At 43.0% G+C, this 27,497-nt stretch overlaps 1 protein-coding gene across 3 annotated transcripts in view; it reads right to left on the minus strand.

Moving 5' to 3' along the window:
* Enox1 (ecto-NOX disulfide-thiol exchanger 1) overlaps window positions 1–25,671 on the minus strand; it is a 515,583-nt gene extending 489,912 nt beyond the window's left edge. For all 3 annotated transcript variants that reach the window (XM_090342091.1, XM_090342088.1, XM_090342090.1), the window contains exon 1: window positions 25,360–25,671. The gene's annotated coding sequence lies outside the window, so the exon portion shown is untranslated. The remainder of the gene's footprint in view (window positions 1–25,359) is intronic.
* Between the last annotated feature and the right edge of the window lie 1,826 nt (window positions 25,672–27,497).

Raw genomic sequence — 27,497 nt, forward strand, 5'->3', positions numbered from 1 at the left:
CGGCCTCCTGAGTAGCTAGGATTACAGGCATGAGCCATCACGCCCAGCTATTATCAGTATTTTATTCTCTTTCCATTGCCTCAGAGTAACATTTTCTTACAAGGAGTACTAAGTTTGAATTAAAGAAAGATTTACTGAAAAAATTGCTAGTCTTTAATAAGCAAAAGTCTTTTGGGACTTTGATGGGGGGAAGAGGGAAAAGTAAGGGGGTGATTATATTGTAGATACTGGGGCCTAACTCCTGGCTTGGGAGTTGTCCCTTAGCTTTTTGGCTCAAGGTTAACAGTCTACTTCTTGAGTCATAGCTCCACTTCCAGCAGTTGTTTTTTTTTTTAACATTAATCACACAAGTAAAGTTAACAATGATGCTAAAAGGTGAACAAAAATCCTGATAGAATGCTATGTACTATTACAGATATGCAAGATTCCTACTGGATTTGTATTCTAAACCTACCAGAATTGGTCCTTGGACCTGAAGAACTCTAGAGGAAATTCCATCGCTTTTTGCAACATTTCCTGGCAGCAGCACATTTTAATATTTTCCTCCTTCACCACCATCATAAAACACCTATTTAAAACCCACCTGCTGAAACCTAAGAAGACAGTGTTTATTCTAACTTTTCCAAAAGCAAGTCAGGGAAGATACACACAGGGAATATAATGGCTGGCTTGTGTCATTCAGTATAACCAAACTAATCTCATCCTCATCTCAGTCACAGCCATGATATAGCTATGAAAACACATTCAGATGTTTTTTTAAAAAAAATTGGAAAAATAACTTACATCCAAGATGTTGGTGAAAGAGGGCCCCATTTTCTACAATGAAACACCCTCATATACTCTGCTGAGAAAGGAGTTCACTTGAAACAGCCAGAACACGGTGCCGGAGTAATTACAATAGAAGTACTTTATTTCCAACCATGAAAAGAGTTACACCTGATCTTGTTAGCAGGGGCTATGTAGGCAGCAACATTTATTGTGGAATGGAAGGGCAGATAACAGCTGATTTGAAAGGGGCTTGTGTAAATCTACTTAAAGTGCAACTTTAGAAGATTATTTTCAATTACAGAGATAACATCAGGGCTCTCAGAAAAAAAATGGAGGGGAAAGGTTTGTTTTTTACACCATGTACAGTGCATAAAATCCAGTAAAAACCACCTGCTTTCAAGCCACAGTACAAAGAGCAAACCTGCCTCAACTCCCCTTCATCCTAATCCTTCACCTTGTTCTCAATTATTTCTAGCACTTACTCATCTCTGTGAATCAAGGGTTATTTTTAACCAGAATAGCTTAGAAACTCCACTGCCTTCAGACTAATTACTGAAGAGTTTGCATTTCCAAACAAATATAATCTGAGGACCTCAAAAGCAGGGTAAAGTCATGCAATAACAATACACCTAATTGTAGTTCATTAAAATGACATTTGGCAGGTCTAGGCAGCTGACACCTGTACTATAAGCTATCCAGAAGGCTGAGATCTCAGGATCAAAGCCAACCTGGGCGGGGGGGGGGGGGGACAAATCTATTAGACTCCAATTAACTACCAAAAAGCCAAAAACAGAAGTGTGGCTTAAGTGGTAGAGCATGACCCTGAAGTAAAAAAAAGCCAAGCTAGAGAATAAGTTTCTGAGTTCAAGCTCCAGTACTGGCACATACACACACACACACACACACACACACACACACACACACACACACACACACACACACACACACACACACACACACACACACACACACACACACACACACACACACACACACACACACACACACACACACACACACACACACACACACACACACACACACACACACACACACACACACACACACACACACACACACACACACACACACAAAACATTTGCCTCAACTGCCAGGAAACACTTAGCCAAAAACATCCTCAGTCCTTATTCATTGGACCCTAGTGCATCCATCTGTAAGAAAACACTGATTCCTACATGAGAATACAAGCTATGCCTCTAGCTAAGTGGAGTAACACTGTCAAGTAAAATCCATCATCATAGGCTTCAACATGGCTTATATACAAAGTACCCAGGTTGCAGTTGTGAAAAGATAAATAATAAAGAAATGAATGGAGAGACACCAAACTGTCAAGCAGAAAGTTCAGTGCCTTCCCAACAATATCCACTGTCACCTCGCCAAGTTCCACACTCAGAAGCCTTCTTGGGGCCCCAGCCAGTTCATCCTGCTGTCCCCTAACCTGCTATGTGCTATGGCGCCCTTGTGTCTGCTTGGAAGGATCTGTCCTTAGAGGTTCTCTTTGGAGACACACTTAATTCTCTGCAAACAACAGCCCAACTCTCCTGTGAGTTAATCTCCAACCTTCCCTTGCACTCCTCCAGCACTGTAACTGTCAGCTTCCTCATCACACCGTGTCAGTTATCATTGTTGCTCTTCATTTCCTTTCGTAATCTATGTGCATGGCGAGGACCACCCTATTGTCAAGAAACACAGGGTAAGCAAGTTCAAAATGAAGAACAATTCAGTGAAGGAATGGATGACTAACTAACTTCACATAATTCAAAGATGTCACCTTTGAAGCAGAATAATGAGTATCCAGTTCATCCAGAAGTCCTTGTGACAAGAGATGAGCTGCTTCCTAGCTAAGGAGGCAGAGAACTGAGAATTAACCAACAAGACATCCGGTTGGAGGGTGGCAGGAGGGAAAAACTGGGAGAAAGTGAGGGAAGGGTGGCACTGTCAAAAAACAAATGTCCATATGCCTTACATAACTGTAACCGCTCTGTACATCACCTTGCAATAACTAAAAAATAAACTTTGTATATACAATGAAGTGATAAATCCCAGTGCATGTCATATGCCTGCACTCAACTTCAGTGTTTATCAGAGAAAATGAAAACTTTAGCAATGAGAGGTACTTTATTGTCAAAAATGAAACAATACTAAACTAGATATCAGAAATTCCTTAAAGTCATTGTGCATATGGTGAACACACGGTAGGGTTCTACGTTAGTCCCCGTAGGTAGCTGCCACCTGAAAACACTCTCAAAGTAAAACTGCGCTTCTCAGGGAAAATGAGTCCATGATGCCCTAGAAAGTTGAGACTTCCCTTTAAAACAGACAAAAAAAAAAGATATCAGGGATTCTGAAGGTTTTCAACAGCAATGATAAAGATCTTGTATTTGAGCTGCAGGTGACTAGAGATCATATGGTAAACATTTCTCTCCCTATACACTTTTTTTTTCACGTAAGCCTAACACGCTTATCATAAAGGTGGAATTCTCATTTGTTTAAGATGATTGCACAAGTGGCAATTTTCATGCCATTTCGCCAACTGGAGGAAGCACAGTATTCCAGTTATGGATTTTTTAATCCTCTTTTTATTTTTTGTTTAAATAAGTAAAATAAGGACATTGCTATTTCCCCTAGACTTTTAAATTTCTTATTAAATTATATGGATAACCTTAAGGAAGGAAAATAGTATCATATCTGTCTATGTTTTTTTTTTAACAAAATCACTACTCTCCTCATGTATGGGACAATGAGGCAATGTGCTGCTACTGCATAGGTGGGGAAAGATAACCTTTGGTGCATTGATGACAGAACACCTATATTTTATGATTATTTTAAGAGAACTACAAAATGATGTTCAGTTACCCATGTTGTATTGCTCAAAAAAGCTAGGCAAGCTTAAAGACGAGGTCAAGATGTTGCCAGTCTAAAACTTAGCAAGAGTTAAAACTAATCTTGAGGGACAGAAGGTCTCACTAGCAAGATGAATAGAAAGTCCCAGCTTCCTATTACCACAAGCTCCTTGGCCCTTCACCTGACCAGCTGCAGCTATGTACAGAGATTCACACTCTCTCAGTGCCAAAATGTCTCTCCTTAAAAAAAAAAAATCTCCCATTGAAAATAACTCTCTAATCTGCATCCTTTCAATAGAGCTGAAGTGCACTTAACCAACACAGAGCACAGGCATCTTGAATTAGCAGAGAACTATTTTTAACACATGAAGGATAAGATATGAAATTAGTTTCACTGAGAATGAGAACCTTGGAGATTATTTACTTTTCCTTAATTACTTTGACTCGCCATTAATTTAGATTTCCTGGGGTACTAACTATTTCACGCTAAGATATAGAGACTAGAGACATGGGCACAAATCTGGAGTACTGAAGTCGGCAACAGCGTCCTCCAAACTGAGGCACAGATGTCCTCACTGGGGACCAAGGACCATCCATGGATGGCGGTGTTCACATGTTCAGTCACTGTTACTGTTTCTGTGTTGCTTGTGGCCTGGGGACCAGAAGCTCTTCTCTGAAATATGTAGAAGCCAAACTTGACTCAGCATCTGTTGTACTCTTCAGCCAGTAACATCAGCAATGCTCACAGCAACTCCTGGCAACTGCCAAATAGGGCAGGCAGCAACTGCTTGAAGTCACAGAAAGAAAAGTTTACACTGCATTAAAAGTTTCAAATGATCAGTGTGATTGGCCCAGGGAGTCAATTCCCAGTAAAGGTGGCTAAAGGAGACACTACAGCAAATACTCCATTAATGGGTTCATTAGAGCATCCGTGAAAAGGAACACACTTGGCTCCCACCAAAGCACTTACAGGGAGCAGGGCTGCCACACACAGCTGGGCTCTTGCCAATGTTCTGTACTTCCCCTGTGGCTCTTAATCAGTTGTCCACTGGCATATAGCACAAACACAGGCTGTACATAGCAGCCGGCAAGAGCCTGAGGAAAGCAACACACTTGCTGCCAGATGCAATCCAAGACTCACTAGGACCACTCAATCTGTCAGTACCCTCCAGCTCCACCTGGCATTCAGCAATTAGAGAGGGAGAGAGACTCTGAGATCTGAGGCCCTTCTCTTGGACCATGCCAGCAAAAACACTCTGGTATGTTATTAAACTCCTGGTCCTGTGTTGTACAGCTACACTCCACTGAACTTTTTCATCACTAACTTCTCTAAACCCTAAGCCCTCTTTTTGTATGCACATCTGTTTACACTCTGATAAACATATATTTGATTTGTAAATTGTCCCTTTCTCTTTTTGTCCTTTTTTGATTAGACTACTGTTTGGTATAATTGAACCATAGCCCTCTAATATTTTAAACCCAAATAAAAATATCAGGGAAGGTCAGCCATGTCCAAAACTCTGCTACTTCTCTATTGGGTAATCAAATATTCTTTCATGGACAAATGCTCCCATGATAAACATTTCTAGTTTGACAATAATTACTAATACTTTTGTAGTATGTTAAACTAAATTCAGGGCCTCACACTTGCTAGGCAAACATTCTGACACTTGAGTCACGGCCTTAGCCCTTTTTGCTTTAATTTGTCTTTCCCAGATCTTTGACCAGGCCAGCCTCCAAATGTAATTATACTCTCTCTGCCTCCCAATAACTAGGATTAGATGTGTACTACCATGCCAGCAATGCCTGCTTTAGTATCTATAGCTGTAAAACATAACACAGATGGGTGTGGAAGTACACCCTTCTGATTCAGTACTCAAGAGCTAGAGACAGGATAATCTAGAGCAGGAAGGCTATAGTGGCAATACAATGAGTATACAGACCACCTTGAACTATATAGTGACATCTTAAAAGAAAAGAACAAGAAGGAGTAGTGCAAGAGAGAGAAAGAGAGGGGTGAGAGGGAAGAGGAGGGGGAGAGAGAGAGAAAAAGAGGGAGAGACAGGAAAGAAACAAAGGAAGGAAGGAATAAACAAAAGAATGAAGGAAAAAAGAAATCAGCCAGTGCTGATAGCTCATGCCTATAATCCTAGCTACTCAGGAGAATAAGATCTATGCATCATGGTTCAAAATCAGCCGAAGCAGGAAAGTCTACCAGACTCATCTCCAATTAACCAATAAAGAGCCACAAGTGCTGCTGTGGCTTAATTGGTAGAGCACTGGCCTTAAGCAAAGAAACAAAAGACAAAACAAGACACTCTCAGGAACAGTACCCAGGCCTTGAGTTCAATCCCCAGGTCTACATAGGTGTGTAGACCATATTACTTTGTCTTGTCTCTTCAGAGCACTGGGCCTGTCTTTATGTTTCATGCCAATGAAAACTCCAAACCTGTCAAGTCATTTCTTATAGACAAGCCTTCTCACTGTAAATCTGACCTTCCTGTCTTCTGTCCTGGTAAAGTTTCATTTGAGCCATTTACAATTCTAGTCATTTTTAATCATTTGTCATTTTTGGGTCATTCTCTTCCATGCCACATCTCAATTTCCATACACAACTTTATACGCCTTTTGGGTCAATTAAACTAAAAGCTAAACTAAAACTGGTAATAATAATTTCTATTTTTGTAGAGGTAGAACACTATGGAACACAATGTGGTAGGAGAAAGAGTACATATATGTATGTATATATGTTACATATACATGTATATGTGTGTATAACATATATATTGTGTATATATATGCTTCTTTCATTTACCAGCCATGACAGTGGACAAGTTGCTTAATCTCACGGAAGTTATGGTTGTCTCTCAATGACATCAAAAACTGCCAGGAAGGTTAAAAAGACAGCATATTCAATCATACCTGGAAATACTCAGAGACCCTCTGCCAGGTTTCCATATTCATTCCCTTCCCATTCATACTAATAAAGGCAACTCTGGCAATGGCCTCTCTGCACTGGTCCATTCCTGGGAATGTACCATCTACCACCTGAGAAGGATGGGGCAGCCCTACAAGACCCTGCTAGGCTAGACATTGCTAATCTCTAGGTTCTATTTTCCAATGAATAAATCCAGCTCCAAGGATTTCAGAAACGCTACACCTCAAAGTAAATGCATGAATGATCACCAGTTTCCAGCAAACCAATCATGCTGACTTTTCCTCACATACTGGAATGAAGTACACAGTCACAGTGGCTGAAAAGCCAGTGTGTGTGTGTCAACAATCAGACACAGGTGGGCACTCAGAGCTGCCAGTCAATCCTGTCCTGTCACCCACCATGCACAAGACTTGCATATAGTAGAATGCATTCCTTTTGCTTTCTGCCTTCCTGGAGAAATATTTTACCACCATAGAGGCTTCGACTAATGTCTAATGATGTCACGTATCATTTCTCTCACTCAGAGAAATTGTGACAACTGACATTTCGCTTTAATTCTCAAACCTCCACTTAAAAATCCTCAGACTTAAAAGGAAAAGAAATCTTTCAACAGGCAGAGGGATTTCAATACAAAACTGGCAAAAAGGTGGTGTTATAATTTAGACAGCTTATAGTTATTAAACTATAAAATGGGCATGCCTTTTGATGTAGCAATTTTTCTAATAAGAATTTACTAAATGGAATAACCACACAAGTATAAAGTGTTGATTTAAGTGTGCTTACAGCAGCAATGACTTCTAGAATAAAAACTGTAGACAACTGCCTATCACTAAACCTACAGAAGACTTACAGCCTCTGCCACCTGCTCAGCCAAGCATTTCCTTTTCTGACAGAAATCCGGGTTTCCAATTCCAAGTTCAGATGGGATTAACATTAACTTCTACCAAAATCTGAGGCAACTAGGAAATGGCATTCTTAGGGCTATTGTGTTAGCTTTTTACCCTTGTAGCAAGTACTTCAGAAACATAATGAACAAGGGGGGAGGCTTTTTTCTTAACTCAAAGTTTGAGGTTCTAGTCTATAGTCCCCTTGCCCTGTTGCTCTTGGGCCTAGCAGAGTGCTATCTGTAGGTTGCTCTCCTCTTGGAGGCCATAAATCAAACACTACAGAGGGAGGTACCAAGCTTTGACTTCCTCTCCACTCATGGGAACCTTCACTCTAGAGCCTCACCAGTTCCCACGAGCACCACAGCTTCCAATGCATGGACATTTAGAGGATATTCAGCAGATTTGTCCATATTTTATTATTATGGTTATGCTACTTCGCATAGAATTGTGGTTCTTAATATATGAATGAAATATGTGTGTATATATTTACTGACATAGAAGAATGCCTATGGCACATTACTTTAAAAATTGAAAATTAAAAAATAACACATACATCAAAAGACTCCCATTTGTTAAGATAGAGCCCAGTAGTACAGCCTTGGCACAGCATGTTCAATAGTATGAAGAAAAAAAATCTGTTAGAATGTTATCTGTGCATACTGTTTATACCCACACATACACACACATCCCCCCAAAGATGCAATATACCTGTAATACTTGTAATAAAATGTCAACAATGATTGCCTCTAGTGGGATTTCTGAGGAATATTACTTTCCATTTTTATTCATTCATTTGTTCATTCAGTCATTCATTTTTGTGCTGCTCATTGAGTTTAAACTCAGGGCCTGGATGCTTTCCCTAAGCTTGTGTTCAAGGCTAGCACTCTAGCCTTTAGCCATAGCTTCAATTTCAGTTTTTTGTTGTTACTTTTATTTCTTGGTGATTATTTGGAGATAGTCTCCTCACAGACTTTCCTGGTCTGGTTGACTTTAAATACCGTCCTTCAAATCTCAGCCTCCTCAGTAGCTAGTATGACAGGCATGAGTCACCAGTGCAGGGCTCTTTTTGTATAGCCATGTAGTACTCTTTTACAACATATTGCATTTTTGTAAAACTTAAGCTTTTAAAAAACCTTGGCTATTTTCTAATTCTATCTTTATTATAAAACAAATGGACATGTTTGTCTCCAAACTCTCTCCAAACGTAAGTGTTGGGGGGAGGGGAAGGATCACCAAAACAAGCCAGGCCCTCAAATATTATTTCATTATAAAATTCCGTGATGGAGCAACGAAATGACTTTCAGATTTGAATTTATACATGCTGAAAAATAAACATAGCTAGAGGTTCCTAAGTATCTTTTTACAGAAGTTGAAGTAACATGAATCAGAATGAAACATCACCTTACAGAAACTAAACCCTTCATCTCCTGAGAAAGAAGAATCCTTAGGGAGGAGTCCCTTGCAAAGTATAGGCACAAGAAGCACAGTTACAGTTGCACTCAGGAAAAGAAGGGAGGGACCACTGAGGCCATTCGGAAGCCACAAAGGAAGACTAGTTTATTTTATTTTATTTTTTATTGTCAGGGTACTGTATAGAGGGGTTACAGCTACCTTTACCAGATCGTAGGTGCATTATTTATCACACATTGACACCCCTTCTTATGTTTTTGTCCCCATTTCCCTCCTCCCATCCCCTCCCAATCATTTTGTTTTCCCCCCATTCCCTTTCCTATTTCAAATAAACAAATAAACATATATACAATATTGAGTGCTTTTAAGTCTGGCAAAGATGGACGACTCAGCTCTGACTGGTAGACGCCCTTCCTTTGACAATTCCAAAGGCTTCTGTAGCAAAGCCTATTCTAACCCTTCAAGCCCTCCCAAAGTAAACATTTCAAACACACTAGAAGACTAGATGGTCTCTTTCAGTTCTAAAATCACTATTTAGTTGAACACATTTAATACAGAAAGATCATTTAAAAGATTTATGAATACTGTTGGGTTAGAGAACGCTGCGTGATCGAGAGCCTGATGGGAACTGGCAGATCTCAGAGGCAACACTGGGTTAGGAAAACCTACTAACAGCAAACAGGAAGCAGAAGGTAGAGATATCTTGATTTGTTTATTGGTGATTTTATAGGATCTCCCAAAACAGGCCTCCACAACTCTGGCTTCTAAAATCTGTTTCTAAAATCTTTAAAGAATTTTAAGAATTTTATAAATGTAAGGTAACTGAAAGAGACCAGGATGGTTTATTTTACAAGGTCTACCCATTGTTTCTCTTAAGATAAATTACTACACTGTACTTACACTGCATTTCCTGATAATACCATTATTCTCAGTCATTCACTATTTAATTCTCTGAAATTCACACTCCTTCAAAAGGAAGGAAGGAGGAAGGGAGAAAGGGAAGGAGGGAAGGAGGGAGGGAAGGAAGGAAGGAAAGAAGGAAGGGAGAGAGAATCAAAAGTCAACACCACTCATCAAATTGCCTACACTGCATGTTTGGCTCTGGAAATCAAAGACACAAAGATGTGTCACCCAAATCACCCTTCCCATGCAAAATTATCAACATGCATCTGGCCATGTATTTGTCTATTTTATGTCTAATTCACTCTGACTGCTGACAGCCTCTGACCTAAAAGCATATCAGAATGGGAATGCAGACAATGATGACTGGTTCTTGAGAATCCTATAGTGAGTACTGTAGCTTCCTGGAGGGAGGCTCACGTAGTTATATCTTGCAAGCATCCTAGCTAGATCTGATTAGGTATGGCTCATCCTTTGGGAAATCAGTGCTATAGCTACTTACAAGCATATTTAGTCTCTAGTAGATAATTAAATTTGATCAAGAAATTCTATCTTGAATCATCTCTTCACCCCCATATCTACACACCCAACACCTGTCCCTGGACTTCTAAGTTGGTTCAATTGGTTTCAGTCTTGTCTTTTCCAATTCTTTCCAAAGAGGTCAGCTGTACTAAGTTCAGACCACAAGTGCTTCCCTTAAAGCCCTTCAGTGAGTTCTTATCCAGTATAGAGTTTCCTTTGCACAGAAGAAAATGCTTTTAATAGACACAAATGGTACTTACACAATCTTATAAGTGTATTAAATGTGACTGACTTGATCACTCTCAAAAGATTTTTTAGGTGAATTTCACCTCAGTATAATAAAAACAGAACCACGAACACCACAAAACACTTTTTGTTTGTTTTCAAAACAAAACAAACCCAAACAAAACCCTTTTTGAAAGTCCAGGGCACAGCATAGGAGGTGTGGCATGATGAATTCTAATGTTCATCTCAGCAGCCATCTACCTAACTGCTGTCTACGCTGGGTCTGCATTCTCCAGCAACACTGTCCAGTTTCTACTCTCCCTGGACATCACACCTGGGACTCCCTGCCTGGATAACCTCCACTGCCCTTCAGGTATTCATTTATAAATTACTCCTCCATGCAAGGCTCCCCTCACCAATGCACCCTCATTATACCCTTGCAGAGAAACTTGGTCTTTTCCAAGAACTATGATATGAGTCCCAATTACATAGTTATTTTTGTGTTTATTTGTTTCATGTCCTCTCCAGTAAGCTGTAGGCTCCCAGGAGGACCAGAATAATGATTGTTTTGCTTACCACTGTGTTCCCAGCACCTACTGTGAACTTGGCACAGCAGCTACCTATTCATTTGGCATGATGAACATCTAGCATGTTGTTCTCTTTAAAAAAAAAAAAAAAGAAAGAAAGAAAAACACTAAATCTCTACTAGAAACAAGGTCACTGTGTTATTGGAGATTTAATAATTTTTAATAACTAAATGGCAAAAATAAGAAACTGCTTAAGGTCAACTCAACACTATATAGTGTCTGGAGTAAGGCAAGGCAAAAAGCTGTGCTAACTTCTAAAGCACCTGCTTCATGCAACCTGCCTTAATACTTACGATATGTCCACTTAAACCTCTCTTCTCATGCCACTGCATGTAGCTGGATAATAGAACAGAGTGTTCATCTCTACAGAAAAATGCAACTGAAATGGATAAATGGTCAAGTATCACAAGAATGGTTAAAAGCTCTTACACAGGGACAACTTCCTTTAAAAGAAAAATGAATAGGGGCCTGGAGTTTGGCCTAGTGGTAGAATGCTTGCCTAGCATGCACAAACATCTGGGTTCAATTCCTCGGTACCACAAACATAGAAGAAGAAAAAAAAAGCCGGAAGTGGTGCTGAGGCTCAAAACAGTAGAGCCCTAGCCTTGACAAAGTCCAAGGACAGTGCTCAGGCCCTGAGCTTAAGCCGAGGACTGGAAAAAAAAAATGTAGAGAGCACTATCAAATATAAATAAATAAATAAGGAACCCTGAACTTAATCAATTCGAAAACATTTCCAAAACAAGAAAGAAACTTTAGAGCAAGTGTAATTGGGATTTTGTGATTAAACAAACTGCTCTCCAATGATAATGGGTGTGCAAGCGATTTATTTTTCCAATCTTGAGCTTGTATTAACTAGAACCTTAATTTTTCCATGAAGCTGAAATGTGTCTTAATTACCTGCCATGAAGCTTATGCCCATTTAAAATAAGCTTAATTTTTTTCCCAGTGTCAGCTCCCCCAGAGCCACCTGGAGGATCCAGCTTTTCACATACCACTTCTTATCATGATGGAGAACAGAGACAAGTGAGTAGCCTTACAGGCAGGTTCCAAAAAGATCCATCTGTTCATAACTGTGTGCACCAGCCCACAAACATTCCCAGCCCTGCTCTCGCTTCAAGGGCAGAACACATTTGTTATCCATGCCACAGGCTTATTTTTCAGTACTTAAATTCTTCTTTTTCCAAAGCTCTGCACTTCCTCAGGTCCCAGGTCTGCACGGAGCTGATGGCGATCTGGAGGAGTGTTAATTTTAAGAATATCCCCTTATGTGCTAGTGCCTAACCGTACTGCTTCCAACGTTTGAAAATGGACTATCTCAGATGGTTCTACCATCTTTGTGCCCTTTTTGAACATCTCCATTCAAGAGACTTGTAAATCTTTTTGTAGAAAGAAACTGCAGCTCCCAACTCTATACGTGGCTGGGGATCCCTGCAGGAGGATGAAGTGGCTCAAGGATTGAATAGCAACCAACAAGACTGCTCCCCATGAGAGAAGGGCCTGGGCAACTCAAAGTGGCTCGTGTGTGTGCTGGTCCAGGGGCTTGAACTCGGGGCCTGAACACTGTCCCTGAGCTTTTGTGTTCTAGGCTAACACTCTAACCCTTTAGCCACAGCTCTAGTTTCAGCTTTTTGGTGGTTAACTGGAGATTAAGAGTCCTATGGTCTTTTCTTTCCTGGTTGGTTTAAACAATAATCCTCAGATATGGCCTCTTGAGTAGCTAACATTACATGAGTCACAGGCGTGTGGTTTGTATGTGTGTTTGCACACATACACATGCATGCCAATACTGAATCTTGAACTCAAGGTTTGGGCACTGTCCTTTAACTTTTTCTCTCAAGGCTGTTCTACCACTTGTGCCATACCTCCACTTTCAGTGTTTTGGTAGTCAACTGAAAATAAGAGTCTCGTGGACTTTCCTTCCAAAGCAGGCTTCTAACTATGATCCATTTTTCTCCCAGTCCTGAGTCTTGAATTCAGGGCCTGGGCACTGTCCTTGAGCTTTCTCAAGGCTAGTACTCTGCTTGAGTCAAAGCACCATTTCCAGTTTTTCTGTATATGTGGTACAGAGGAATCGAACCCAGGCTTCATGCATTCTAGGCAAGCCCTCTACCACTAGGCCACACTCTCAGCCCCTAGCTATGATCCTTTCATCTCAGCCTCCAGAGTATCCAGGATTACAGGTGTGAGCCGCCAGCTCCAAGTGACTCTTGTGGCCTCTTCCTCAAGGCAATATGGCCTCAGCTCTGCCTTCTCTGATTTTTTCTTCACAATTTACTTTAAAGGCCCTTCAACTAACCAGTAGAAACACAGAGCTAGTGGCATGGCTTAGGTGGTAGAGCATCAGTCCAGGATTGAGCAGAAGAGTTAAACCAGAGTGAGAAGGCTTGAGTTAAAACCCTAGTCAAAACAAAGAGGGGGGGAGGGGGGGACAAGAAAAAGAAAGAGAAAGTCCTGATGCAGAAAGTTCAGTTGATGGCAAAACTGAACCCTTGTGAAACAGAGATATCACCTGTAAAGCCAAGTACATTCAGGTATAAATATGTTAATATCAAGCACATTACATACCAATAAGGTCAATTAATTACAGGTGTTAAATAAGACAGGGAGGGTTAGCAAACAAGGGGACAAAGAGAAGTTAAAAAAAAAAGACATTGAGGAAGGACTAAGAAAATTCCTCATACAATTCACAAAGGAAAACTGGGACTTGAAAAACCAGAGTTGAAGTCAGTAAAGAGATAAAGATATCTGGGGGCAGTGGAGAGATTGTAAGGGCAGACTGGATAGATTTACATCATTTCTGTGCTCTGACAATCTGAACAATATTCAACTAAGGAAGCAGAAATCTTTTCCTGTCCTTTCCAGTGAGGAAATTTAATCAAGAAATGGTTACTGGGCAATGGAGGTCCAGAGAGCCTCACATCAAGGAGTCAAGGGATTAGGAAGAGCAGGAAGCTACAACCTCCCTTAAACTGAAGAGACAAGAGCAGGAGGTGAGCTTTGCTGGAGTATTAGGCCAAGGTCTCTAGTGAGCAGCTGGAATGGAAGGAGGTCTCTAACCACAAGCCTGACTACACAGAGGAAGAGATTCTGCTGTCCTGTCTACCACTCAAAGTGAGGGCAAGAAAATATACCCTGCTTAGCCCTTTTTCCTAATGTTTCCCACCAGTACCTCACCTTGGCTGAACTCAGCAAGCCAACTGACTTGCAAGTCTGGCAGTGCAGCCTGCATGAGAGTCCTCATCCACACTGAACAGAAGAGGGGAGGGAGGCGAATTCTACACCTGGCACAAGAGGCAACAACAGACATTCAGTGCAAGGAAGAGGGATCATGGTGAGTGAGTGTGCACTAGCATGCTTCTGGTAGGGAAGACACACTGAAAGATGGGCTTGCTGCCCTGTGATGATCACAAAGGCTTATGCCAAGGGGAGGCTCCACCCATGCAACAGCCTCCTGACCGCCCGGCTGGTGGGTGGATGCAACACCCCAGAATCCTAGCAGGGAAGGCAGATGGGAACTTCCTATGGTCTTCTCTTCAGTTACAACGAAACCAGCACTATTCCAAACTGGGAGAATGTTTGTTTCTATGTTTGTATGCCTGCTTAATTCTAGAATGACAAAAGGCTCTGAATGATAAAAATAAAAATCAAAAAATATCACACTAACACACGAGCACAAGTAGAACTGGGAAAATGGGAACAGTATTGGTGGATTGTACCTGCGGTGCCGTGGAACCTCCATTATTTCATACAACTACACACAAACCCACAATTACCTCAAAATGAAAAGTACAGTCAAAATTATCATTGACACACACAAACATCCTACTTTGAAAAAGCCTGTCTCCTTCCATTGTGTCTTATGCAAGAGTACAGGCCTCTCCCCATACTCTCGTGCTCAATATTTTTGCTGTCATGAGTTTTGGTCTCCCTGTCTAATCAAGGCCTTGTTGGCTTTTTTTGCTGACCCACTCTAGAACTTCTCATTATTGGGCCTTTTTTCTTTTAAATCATGAACTCAGTACTGCTTTTACCAAAAGATGAGGAGGAAAAGGTGGGGGGAGGAGGAAACAAAGAGAGAGAGAGAAAGACAGGGAGAGAGAGAGAGACAAAGAGAGAGAGAGAGAAGAGAGAGAGAGAGAAAGGAAGAAAAAGAAAAGAAATTATGATACTGTTAGATGGCCCCTGTTTGACTATTCAGCCTTCACAGTTCTGACTACAAGCAGACCCATAATATTAAGATTCGTACTAATACTAATTAGAAAGCTGCCTTATCTTATTTCATATCATCAAACAAGCTTTAACTTGCTCATTTCATAATTAAGCTTTTAATTCAAAACAGCTCTCTTTATGGATTTCTGCTTTCTTTCTCCTCATTCTCTGTACCCCTTGATTTTCCTGGGAACTAGTGGCCTAAGAACAGGAGAGAGAAATTGCAGGCAAAAGCTGAGTATTATCACAGAGCAAGAAGGGGGGAAAAAAAAACCAGCGCCACCCCCAGCTACCACTCATTCACTTAGCTAAAACACAGGCTGCAGGCAAAACAATGGCTATAAGTGCATACCATGCAGCCATGCTAGGTCTTCCAGAAACCGATCATTTGTAAACATCACTTCCTGGCCATGAGCAAGGGAAAAAGTCACTATTCATCACAAAATGGACATGCATCACAGATATCTCTCCAACTCTCCTCCTCTCCAACTCTACAAATCCTTCCTGTAAAAATGTAACTTTCTTCCTTTAATGATCTGATGGTGAATTATTTATATTTCTCAATTCATCTTTGCTTCTTCTTTTATTTATGCCTATAATTGAACAATTTAACTCTGGAAAGCCTGACTGAGATTACAAGCGGGACAGAGCATTCCCGATCCTTCCAGAGGAGCAAGTCTAATGGGCAGGAGCAAGGAATGCAGAGGAGTCAAGCACCGAATTCTCCCCCTGGGAAATGGCAGTGAGCTAACTCACCACCTATCACAGCTGTCCATGCTGGGCTGGCTTTGCTATAGCACATTGCCACACTGCATCAATCTCCAATTCTTTCTTACATCTCCAGCCCTGGGGTTACTAACTTAGCTTAACTGCTTACCAACAGCTTTCCTAAGCACTGTCCTTTCCAGCAACATTCCATGCCCCCAATTTTTCCTCCATTGATCTCCTCCCACATCTGCCAGAGTGACCTCCTTGAATTTGAAATCAAAACTGCAATGCCCTTGTCTCACTATTGCCTGAAACTGGTTCTCACAAACTTGCTTCCTTTATAATTCATAAACAGAAGTAGGTTTTCATTTCCTTTTTTTTTAAATTTACTCTAAGCAGCCCTTGAGACAGAGTTTAAGCTTTGGGGGGGGGTTCTACTGGTGGAGCAAAGGTTAGGGGTAGAGCCACTTTGGTACATGCTATCTAACAGACTATCTCTGTGAGCTACTCAAGCTCAATGTCATTGGGGTTGGGTAGAGGGGACTCTAGGAGTCAGTGCAGGAAAGGCATCAGAGTTATACACTCAAGAGTCAGGGAGGTTTGTCTGGAGTGTGGCCTACTGGTAGCATGCTCACCTAGCATGCACGAAGCCCTGAGTTCAATTCGTCAGTACCACATACACAGAAAAGGTAAGACATGGTGCGGTGGCGCAAATGGTAGAACACTAGCCTTGAGAAAGCTCAAGGACAATGCCCAGACCCTGAGTTCAAGCCCCAGGACTGGCAAAAAAAAAAAAGTCATGGATGTAGGGTATTACCGAGTTCAGTTCTCACTGAACTCAGATCCTGAGGCCATTAACTTTTTTTTTTTGGTGGGTCATGGGGCTTGAACTTGGCCTGGGAGCTGCCCCTGAGCCCTTCAGCTCATGGCTAACACCCTACCCTTGAGCCAAGCCCCACTCCCCGTTTTCTAGAGGTTAACTGGAGATAAGAGTCTCAGGTCCTTTTGTGATCAAGACTTTAAACCTTGACTCTCAGATCTCAGCCTTGTGAGTAGCTAGGATTACAGGTGTGAGCCATGTGTTGACAGGCCATTAACTCATCCCCTACATGAAAGAAAAAGCCCTTCAGTGGGGAAGAGGAGATACTTGCAGAATAATTCTGTGAACATGTACTGAAGCATGGAACATAGGGTTATACGAATACAAAACCAATCCTGTCCAAATCCATCAAAACACATCCTGAAAGACTCTCATGTGGTTTGGTTTGGGTAGGATCTAGAAATCAGTATTGTGACAAGCACCTTGTACGATTCCATTAAACAAGCTGATTTGAGAAAAGCTGGCCAATCTCTTTAAGTTCAAAATCTTTGGTGCCTCTTGCCCTGCTCTCCAGACTAACTGAATCTATGCATAGTCACTTGTCAAACCACACAGAATTTATATACTTTGCTAAAAGCAGTAAGTTCTCTTACATGGGCAAAAGCTGTCTAAGAGTTTTTATGAACATCAGAGCCAAATATAGTACTATTCATATAGAAAATGCTCAGTTACTGTTTGTTAAGGAAATAACTCCAAAAATAATACGATATTACTTAAGTAATATTGTCTTCTAGATGAAACAGCTTTCGCTATTTAATAAAATGGTAGTTACAACATCATCATTAAAATTAAACCAAATATATACAGCACCTAATTAATGCATACAAACATTCAGGAATCCCTCCAGTAAAGTGCAGGATGAGCATCACTCATCTAAAGTGTTGTGAATTTCAGATTTTGGATTATTTCAATGTACATAAGATATCTTAGGGATAATATCCAAGGCTCCAGATAAAATTCATTCATGCTTCACATATACCTTCTACAAGTAGCTTTAATTTCATATACTATTTTTAATGCACCTCTGTTTGGACAGCAATCTATGGCATAAAGTATAGAATTTTCTACTTATGAAATTAGGTTAGTTCTCAACAAGTAAAGAATAAAGCCAAGTAACAGTGGCTCAAGCCCATAATCCTAACTACTCAAGAGGATAAGACATGGAAGACTATTTCAAGACCAGCCTGGGCAGAAAAGTCTGACTCCATTTTCAATCAATCAGAAAAATGCTGGTCTGGTCTGGTCTGGTCTGGAAGCACAAGTCAAGCAGTAGAGTGCCAATTGTGAGCAAGCAAGCTCAGTGCACTGAGTTAAGCCTTGCTATTAGCACATGCATGCACACATGAATGAACACACACACACACACACACACACACACACACACACACACACACACACACACACCGTTAAGGATTTTGGATTTGGCAATTAGAGAGACTCAACAAGTACCGTTAACTATTTATCAGCCTAATTTTTTTTTGCCAAGCCTGGGACTTGAACTCGGGGCCTCAATACAGTCCTTGGGCTCTCTCAAGGCTAGGGCCTTACCACTTGAGCGTAGCACGACATCTGGCTTTTTCTGTATAAGTGATGCTGGGGAATCGAACTCTTGTCTTTGTGCATGCTGAGCAAGCACTCTACCACTAGGCCAAACTCCTGGCCCCTGTCATCCTAATTTTTAATGAAGCTTTTCCAGTACACAAATATGAATGAAGAAGAAAAACACCAAGGCAATGGTGGAAAAGTGAAGTCAGGAACCATAACCTAGCAAGGGTCCTGCAGGTTGTCTAGAGACACTCTGAATTTTCACCAGCATTGCAAGGACATTGTAGCATAAAGGTTTCTCTTCCATGGCACAAAACACATGGAATTATATCTATTTCCAGTGACCATACTTGGGCATCCAAGATCCAGATGGATACTTTGTCCTCTATTTCCTACATGCACACACAGCTTCTGAGACTTTCTGGCTGCTCAAGGTGTTCTCCTGCAAATGAGGCCAAAGCAGAGGCTCTGGCCACTTGTGGTCATTAAAGACCTCATCATGGCTTTCTTGCCACTGTTTGGGATGTTAACCACAACGCCTTGGCCACATTCCAGTCTGGATAATTACACTGGGGCTAGAAAACGTCACCCTCCAAGCGCCAACTAAATAAAGCAGACTCGATGCCATAACCTTTGTTGTGCTGCTGTGGGCTATTAAAGAGCTGTTCTATATTTGGGATGGCTGTATTTGTGAGAAATCAATACTCCAGGTATCACTTTCTGTACTCACAAGGAGTATATTCCAAGATCTCACAAGTGAAGTTAGTTATTTGGATATAGATATAGATATTTAGAAAATTAAGAGTTTTTTCCCTCTAGTCTCTAAGGTCTTACTTTGCCCAAGAATGAAGACTGAAATGTGTACATCTCACACCAAGAGGAAGCTACACTGATGTCATACACTACATACCGAGCCTCTATCACATTCCATGCTCTGCTACAGGTGCCAAGTGTGGTAAGACTGGCTTCTAGATGCCACAGGTTAGATTTGGTCAGCATAAATGGGACATTTCCCCCCAAAGGAACAAATAAAGTTTGTTCTTCCTCAAATGCTGAAAATCTATGTAGATTACCTTTACCTTCAATTCTGTAGCTGAATGAGAGCTCCTGACTCATACCTGAAGTCCCAAGTTACTCAGAAAGCTGAGATCTGAGGATTATAGTTCAAAGCCAGGAAGAGAAAAAAAAACCCTTGAGACTTTTATCTCCAATTAACCAGCAAAAAGCTACAAGTGGAGCTGTGGCTCCAGTGATAGAGCACCAGCCTTGAGTGAAAAAGCCACGTGAGAGTGCAATACCCTGAATTCAAGTCCCTGTACCAGAAGTGAAAACAGCACTATTTCGTCCATTCTTAAAATAAGACATGATAGGACCTCTAACTCCATGTACAGGTACATAGAGTATACAGAAGCAAATGAATGCTTGAGAATATGAAAGATGCTTTTGTGGTTAGCCTCGAGGATAGTAAATGGGCTCGTAGACTGGCTTGCTTTCTAACAGCATCCTACTTGGGCCAGAGTCTACATGTTAGAATCGCAGGATGTAAATATTGCTCATTTAAAGCTTCCTTTTACTATATGAAAACTCACAAACCACGTCCAATAGTATTCTACCACAAGAAGGAAATGGCAAAAAAAAAAAAGGCGCACACATTCTGGAAATGTGGTCTCAATGACTTTTTTGCCTGCCTAGCCTTGAACTTGAATCCTCTTGATCTTGGCCTCCCTGTTGGGATTATGAGCAATCACACCAGGCCCTTCAATATGAATTTTGAGGAAGTGCACCTTTATAAACCTCCAAAAGCAAATAGTAGAATAAAATTTCTAGGCTAAAAAATGTTTATTAAAGAAAACAGCAACAAGAAAAGGTAGAAGTATCATATGTCTGTGCTTTTACATACATGCCTGATCTTGTACAAGAAAACAAAGAGTGGGAAGATAAATTCCAAAATTCCAGTGGATTAAACATATGAACTACCAACTATGTAATGTCATGCTATGCAAATGGATACAGAAATGGTTCTGGGTGTTTTGTCTTGTTTTTTTTTAATAACCTTGAAATGAAAATTCATTCCAGAAATCCAAAACAAGTTCTTGTTCTGGACAAAGCATATCCAAACGGTGGGAAATGTTTTGTGTTTTTGCAATCACTGAACTCCACTCAAAAATCTGTCAAATTATTATTCTGTTTGAGAATTCTTCTAGCTAAAGTAAGTTAATAGCTGGCTTCTAAAACCAGGTTAAACATGCTGTCAATCAATTTATTCTGCCCTGCCCAATGAATCTGCCACAGAGCATGAGCACCTTTCTTGATTAAAAATAGAAGACTCTTCAATGGTACTTAATAACATCACTATATTATTCCTCTTGTTGGTCTATTCTGCATTCTGTACTGAAGATGTGACATTAAAGTTAAATTCTTGGTGAGGATAAAGGGAAGGGCACAGAAATGCTGGGGGGGAGGGGGAGACAAAGGATGAACAAACACAGCAGTAATGCTCACTGGACCCTATGTTGAAAATGAACTATACAACTTGTGGAGGGGCCAAGAGGGAAAATTGCGAGAAAATGAGGGAAGAGGAGACACTGTTCAAGAAGAAATGTATTCATTACTTGACTTATGTAAATGTAACCTCTCCTTATATCACCTTTATAATAACAATAATCACTTTTAAAGTTAAATTTGATTTTTGTCACTAATAACAAACATTTTATATATATATATATATATATTATTAAAAGGGCATACAGAGGATGAGGCATGATGGGCCCGTGCCTGTAATAGGACATAGCTCAAATGATTTAGCACCTCCCTACCAAGTACCAGGCCCTAGTGCTACCAAAAATCAATCAATACAACAGAATAAAGAATCTCAAAATGTATCAGAAATACACACATCAGGCATGTGTGTGATTGGACTTTGCCACCCAATAATCCCTTCCTTCTCATTTGAGAGTTAAAAAACAAGCTACACTACAACCTCTCTTAGAGGCAGAGGAATCCTCCTGCACTAATGGACCTCTATCAGGTGGCCTTTCTGGTGAGATGGCTTAGATAAAGCTGTGTCATGAAAAAGATGCAAGGACAGAATTGGTCTTTCCCCCATTAAAGAGGTACAGTCTAGTACCAATATGATGTCTACTGTTGCAGGATAGTTGACTGAAATGAGTGCCTATATTTAAGCTCTAGCAGATAGGCAAACAGACCAACATCGTTACCAATCTTATCACTGAAAAAAAAAAAACCTGACACCCAGTGAGGCATTATTAAAGATTATCCAATTCCCTAACAATTACCAAAGCAAGGCACTGAGCTCTGAAGTTTGGAAAGAATAAAAAAAAAAAACCACGAAGTCTTTAGAATTTTATGAGAGGAGAGAAACAGAATACACTGCATACAATGCATCTCTTAGGACCACATCCTAAAGGTGCTTACCTTGAAATGATTTATTTACAAATATTTACTGTATTTTATAAGTACCTGTACAGTAATCTTGTTTACGAATTTTCTGTAAATTTTGAACAAAGAAAGGGTAACTCGGGGGAAGAAGCAGGGGTGCTCCAGTGTTCCCCTAGGAGAAAATATCCTGTTACCTCCAGAGAGAGTCACCTCATCTCACTGTGCCTCAGTGTCCCATAAAATTACAGGCTGAACCTAAGAACATCCATTCTACCTCTCTTTTAGTGGTAAACGCCTGCCACCTATTTGGGTATCAAAGATAGCTCAGGTTTCCATACAATCCTAAGAGCACCTGACAGCAGCGGCAGACGTGCTCACAATGCTTAATCAGTATGAAGGGAAGAATGAGAACCGTCTCAACAACCCTCCCATTTGACATATTCCAGTTTATACTAGGCAGTAGAGGGCAACTGAAATTTGATGCTTCATTTCCTCTACAATAACCACATAATTCCTATTACAGCAAGTAATAATAATATTCTTTTTAAAACATCCAAGGAAAGAAAGAAAGAAAGGAAGGAAGGGAGGGAGGGAGGGAGGGAGGGAGGGAGGGAAGAAAAAAAGAAAGAAAGAAAGAAAGAAAGAAAGAAAGAAAGAAAGAAAGAAAGAGAAAGAAAGAAAGAGAAAGAAAGAAAGAGAAAGCAAGCAAGCTTCAGCTCACTAAAATCAAACTTAGTAGGTGGTAGGTAAGATTCACTTGGAGGGTTGCAGTGCCTGGGTTACAGCGTGAGTATCAGGATATGAAGCAGCTGTCACTGCTTTGTTTTTCATTCACAGTAGGTGGTTGCCAGGCAACAAAATACTATTGTCTGTTTCCATGATCTATTGGCCAATTCCACTGGTGATAATGCTTTCTACAGTTTAAAACAGGGCCACCTTTTGGACAAAAAGAAATGAGTGAAATTCCTAAGGAAGACAATAATATACACATGTGTGCTTTAATGGAGCCTATATTTATGTGTATAAATATATATAACTGTATACTAATATACATACATACTTTGCACACATACATTTTATATACATTTATATACATATATATTATCTTCCTATCTAAAAACCTATCTAAATTTGGTAGGCCCACAACCAAAATCAAAATCCCTGAGCACAAAAGCAAGGCATCTATCTAATACAGTCATGACAACACAGTAAGACTTGTTTTCTTAGAAACAGCAATGTTTTTCAATTTGTGAGACGTATCAAAGCTTGTACCTTGAATAGGAAAGTTCTCCAGACAGGAATTCTATTTATGTAATAACTCATTGAAAGTCTTTACCATCTACTTCGGAATAAGCTAACATATTAACGATGTTGTTCTACTTGATATGTGCTATCAATGTGTACAAGGATAATTCAAATAGTGTTGCTGTTCACACCTAATGCTCTTAAAATTAATGAATCTTAAAAATAATTGAATTGTTCTCCCTAGAATAATGCCATGTGACTCTCATTCTGTTGTGATATGAATCCCCAGGGCATTAACAGTCATGCTATATTATTCCTGCATATCCCACTAGCTAACAATTAAAACAACACACATGCGGTGTACTCCATATAAAGTTGTCAACATCAACTGGCATGGGTGGCTATTTGTTTTGCACTGACAAGACTTCGAAAGATAAGAGTTACAATAACCTCTGACGCACACACACAACATCAAAACTCTCTGAAGAAATTAAAGCTTGAAAATGCTAGAAGCAATCATGCTTTGAGACGAGAAGAAATCAGATTCATTTGTATGTATTTGTGTAAAGGCCCTACATAATGGCCTGAGCAGTCTTTGGACTTTACACAGTGCTCATCCATCTTCTCTCAGAGTATTTCAAACGCACTTTAACTATTTAGTGCATCCCTGTAAAGGAACCTTTCATTTGACAAAATGAGCATTTGCAAATATGTCTGTTACAAGAAACTGGAATAATCAACATCCACTGCCTTGTTAGATACTATTATTATTATAAAGACTCCTACCAAAAGTGCAAAGCTTGCAAAACCAAAGCAGAAGTGTATTAATAACGAAGTATTAGCGGGAATCACCAGTCTTCCCGTCAGAGCTGGCTTTAACCGAACGCGCCCACCTCCCTGAAGCGCCCACCGGGGATTTCTATTTCACATCACCCTCTTAGCATCTCACAGCTTTCACCTGCCTCTCCTTCTCCAGACCCAATTTCCTCTCCTCTTTCCCCACCAGCACTCAGACCTGCAGCCCAGCCTGCCAGGAACACCAACCCCCCTCCACGTGCACTTGTTTGGGGCATTCTCCTCGGTCTGCTCGGAAAAATCACAACCACTGAACAAAACAGTCTCCATAAAGCTAGGGGTATATGCTGTGGGTTTTTTTTTGGGGGGGGGGGGCTGTTATGACGGTGAAAAACTGAGGAGAGGTAAAGGAGACCCAGAAGTGAGTCTGAGAAGCAAGGGGTTGAGCCTGCGGCCATTCACGGGAAGAGGTGGGCCTCCCCGGGGGCCGGCCTTCCCCACCTGTGGACCCCACTTCCCCGCATGTGCTCGCCGCGGGATGACAACCACAACACTCCAGCACCACCACCCCACCCCAAGAAGGAGGCGGGGCTACACCGCCAGCCAATCAGTCCCCGTGATCCCCGGGCGTCCAACCTATGGGGTGGCCGTGGCCGTGCAGGAGGAGGACATGGGGTGGTCCGGGAGGGGCCGCGTCCAGGGGCGGCGCGCACGTGTCCGGAGAGGCTAGGAACCCGCGGGCGTCCAGCTGTCAAGGCGCGGGCTCGGCGCCCTGGCAGTGGCGAGGTCCAGCTGTCCGGGGCCTCTCTTGCCTGGGGCTGGGCCAGGCAAAGGCTGACTCCCACCTAGGGAGACCGGTGTGCTGGGCGCTCGGTCCCCCGCGAACAGGGACAGTCACCAATGACAACAATAGTACCTAGCGCAAACCCGGCTAGGAGCAAAGTTTCCGGCCCCCGCGCCGTGGCGGAGTCCGTCCAGGCAGGAAGAAGAGGACGTGCGGGACTGGAGGGTGACAATGGGAAGAGAAGGGGTCAGCCGGCCACGGGCCTCCCGGGGTCGGTGTCGAGGGCGGCTGGCGGCGGGGTGCGCTGTCCGAGGTGCGGAAAGGGGTGCCCGGCGCGTTACCCGGCGCCCTGCCCGGAGCCCACGCGAGGGGGCGGGCCGGCGGGCGGGCGAAGAACAGCTGTGTCTGGGGCGCCGCGCACCCCTGGACTCGTAAAAGTGATGGAGCTGGAGCTGGGGTACGGCGTAGGACGCGTGTGGGAGCGGTGGGGGCTCCCACTCTTCCACGCCCCGCTTCCCCGCCAGCCTCACCTCTCGTCCTACTCCCCTCCCCCCTCGCCCACTCCCCCGCCAGGCTGAGTTCCCGGGTGCGGTGGCGAGGGGTGGGGGGGAGCAGGACCGGGACACCCGGATTCCCAGCCCGGACGTCCCCCGCCGCCCCTGAGATGCTGCGGGCCGCGTGGCTGCTCACCTGGGGCCGCGGTGCCAGGGGTGGGGGCCAAGGCAGCCCGCGGCGCGGAGTCCGGGCGCGGCGCGGCTCCTCCTAAGCCTGGCGTCCTCCTCCTCCTCGTCCGGGCTCCGCGCGGACTCCTGTCCCGGGGAACCGAGCTGCCAGACGGGGCCGGGCTGCAGCCGCCTCGCCCTCCGTCTCCGTGGCTGCGGCCGCCGCTGCCGCAGACAGAGGACGCCCCGTGGCGGATGGAAGCCTGTGTGAGTAGCGGCGCCGGGGAGAATGGGATCTGCTTCGGGGCGCTGGAGACTCCGCGGCTTGGGGCGCGCGGGCGTGCGCACGCGCGCCGGCGAGTGTGAATGTGTGTGTGTGCGCGCGCGTGTGTGCGCGCGCGCGCGCCCCCACGGGGTGGGGGAGTCGCGAGGGGAGGGGGGAGAGAGAGGCTGATTGAAGCTCGTAGGGACCGAGGTAAAATTCTTCGTCCCCGGATATCCGTAAAACCGCGGAAGGAGGAACGTTCGCCCGTCCTCGCCCGCCGGGAGAGCAGAGAAAAGGCGCGAGGCAGCTTCGAGTCCGGATCCGAGCCCCGGGGAGGCAAAGCGGGGCTGCGCAGCCACCGATGCGGCAGAAGTGGCGCCTGCAGCCCACGGTCGCGCTACCGGCTCCGGGGAAGGGCAGAGGCCACTGGTCCCTTGCCACGAGCGCCGTCTGGACTTCTCCACTGGGGCGCTAAGAGACAGAGATCGGGAACCTCGCGGTTGCCATGGCGACCTCGGAGGCGCCAGGAGGGCTGACAGGCCAAGCTGGGGACCCGGGCGCACGTGGCAGCCTCCTGGCAGGAGTGGGCTGGAGCCAGAACTGCCTCCCTGGGTTTGCCCCGCAGAATCCGCCCGGCTTAGCCTACAGAGTCTGGCCTGGGCAGAGGATTTTGAGGTTGGTTGCCATCGAGGCTGGGTGAAATGTGTCTCTTTTTTTTTGTCCTTGTTAGAAATCACTTTTCTTCAAAGTTATCCACCTCCCGATGAAGGTGCCTCCCTTGGGTGGGATTCAGCCACCTGTGCGCACGCGCGCGTACACACACACACACACACACACACACACACACACACACACACACACACACGCCTGTTTCAAGTCCTGGTCTAATAGCCCCAGGGCTCATCATCCAAGGCACACTGTGAGACCCTAGAAATACCATTAGCCGTCACCTTCACATACCTTCCTCCCCAAAGGGCATGGCATCCTGGTGTTAGGGGTATACTTTTCCACCCAGTAATATCTTCTTGGGTCCTAAGGTCTGGGTGGTGCTTGTAAAACTATCCTGATAAGAATCCTCCGATGGGTTTGTTTTTGCCTCCTTTTTTTTCTTGCCCTCCAGTACTTAGCACCATACCAGGTACACTGGGTTTTCTCTATAAATGTGAATGAACTGACATTATTTTCTAGCTGCACATATGCCCCCTTCCAAGGCAAATAGTTGGTTGATGGGGGGAGATCATTACCATACCACTAGAATTGCTAGGTTTTTAGCTATTTCTCTGTGCGTGACTCTTTTGCCTTTTGGCTGCCAGAGGCAACACCTACTCTCCCTATAAAGAAAGAAACGGGGGAAAAAAAGTGTATGCTGACCCACTGTGCACAGGATGCAAGCAAACTCCAGTGTGGGACCCAATGGTATAGCTGGGTGTGCAAAGGCCAGAGTCAGCTTTATTTTGGAGTGGGGGGGGGGAGAATTTAACCTCTTAAAATGTGAAAGGTGTCCTTTGTCAGCAATTTACACAGTCCTTTCTAGAAGAGAGGACAGAAAATAAGTTCTGTGAGACATGCATGTTTTTAATTGCTCTTAAGAGCAGTATTTGATGGCCAATGGCCAATACATGTAGAACTCAGCCCAGGCTACTGGGCTGTATAGCACCAAGCATACATCCTTAACCAGGCTATTTCCACACGCATCCTCTTAGAAGCAGATGTCTTCAATTTCACATTCCATGCTAAATTTCAATTCCCTTGAACTTCTGGCTCTTCTCTGAGGTGCTTTCTCTCTCTCTCTCTCTCCCTCTCTCTCCCTCTCTCTCTCTCTCTCTCTCTCTCTCTCTCTCTCTCTCTCTCTCTCTCTCTCTCTCTCTCTCTCTCTCTCTCTCTCTCTCTTCAACAACTGT

The sequence above is a fragment of the Megascapheus bottae genome, chromosome 11 (assembly GCF_031878675.1).
Source record: "Megascapheus bottae isolate mThoBot1 chromosome 11, mThoBot2.hap1, whole genome shotgun sequence".
NCBI classification, from domain to species: domain Eukaryota; kingdom Metazoa; phylum Chordata; class Mammalia; order Rodentia; family Geomyidae; genus Megascapheus; species Megascapheus bottae.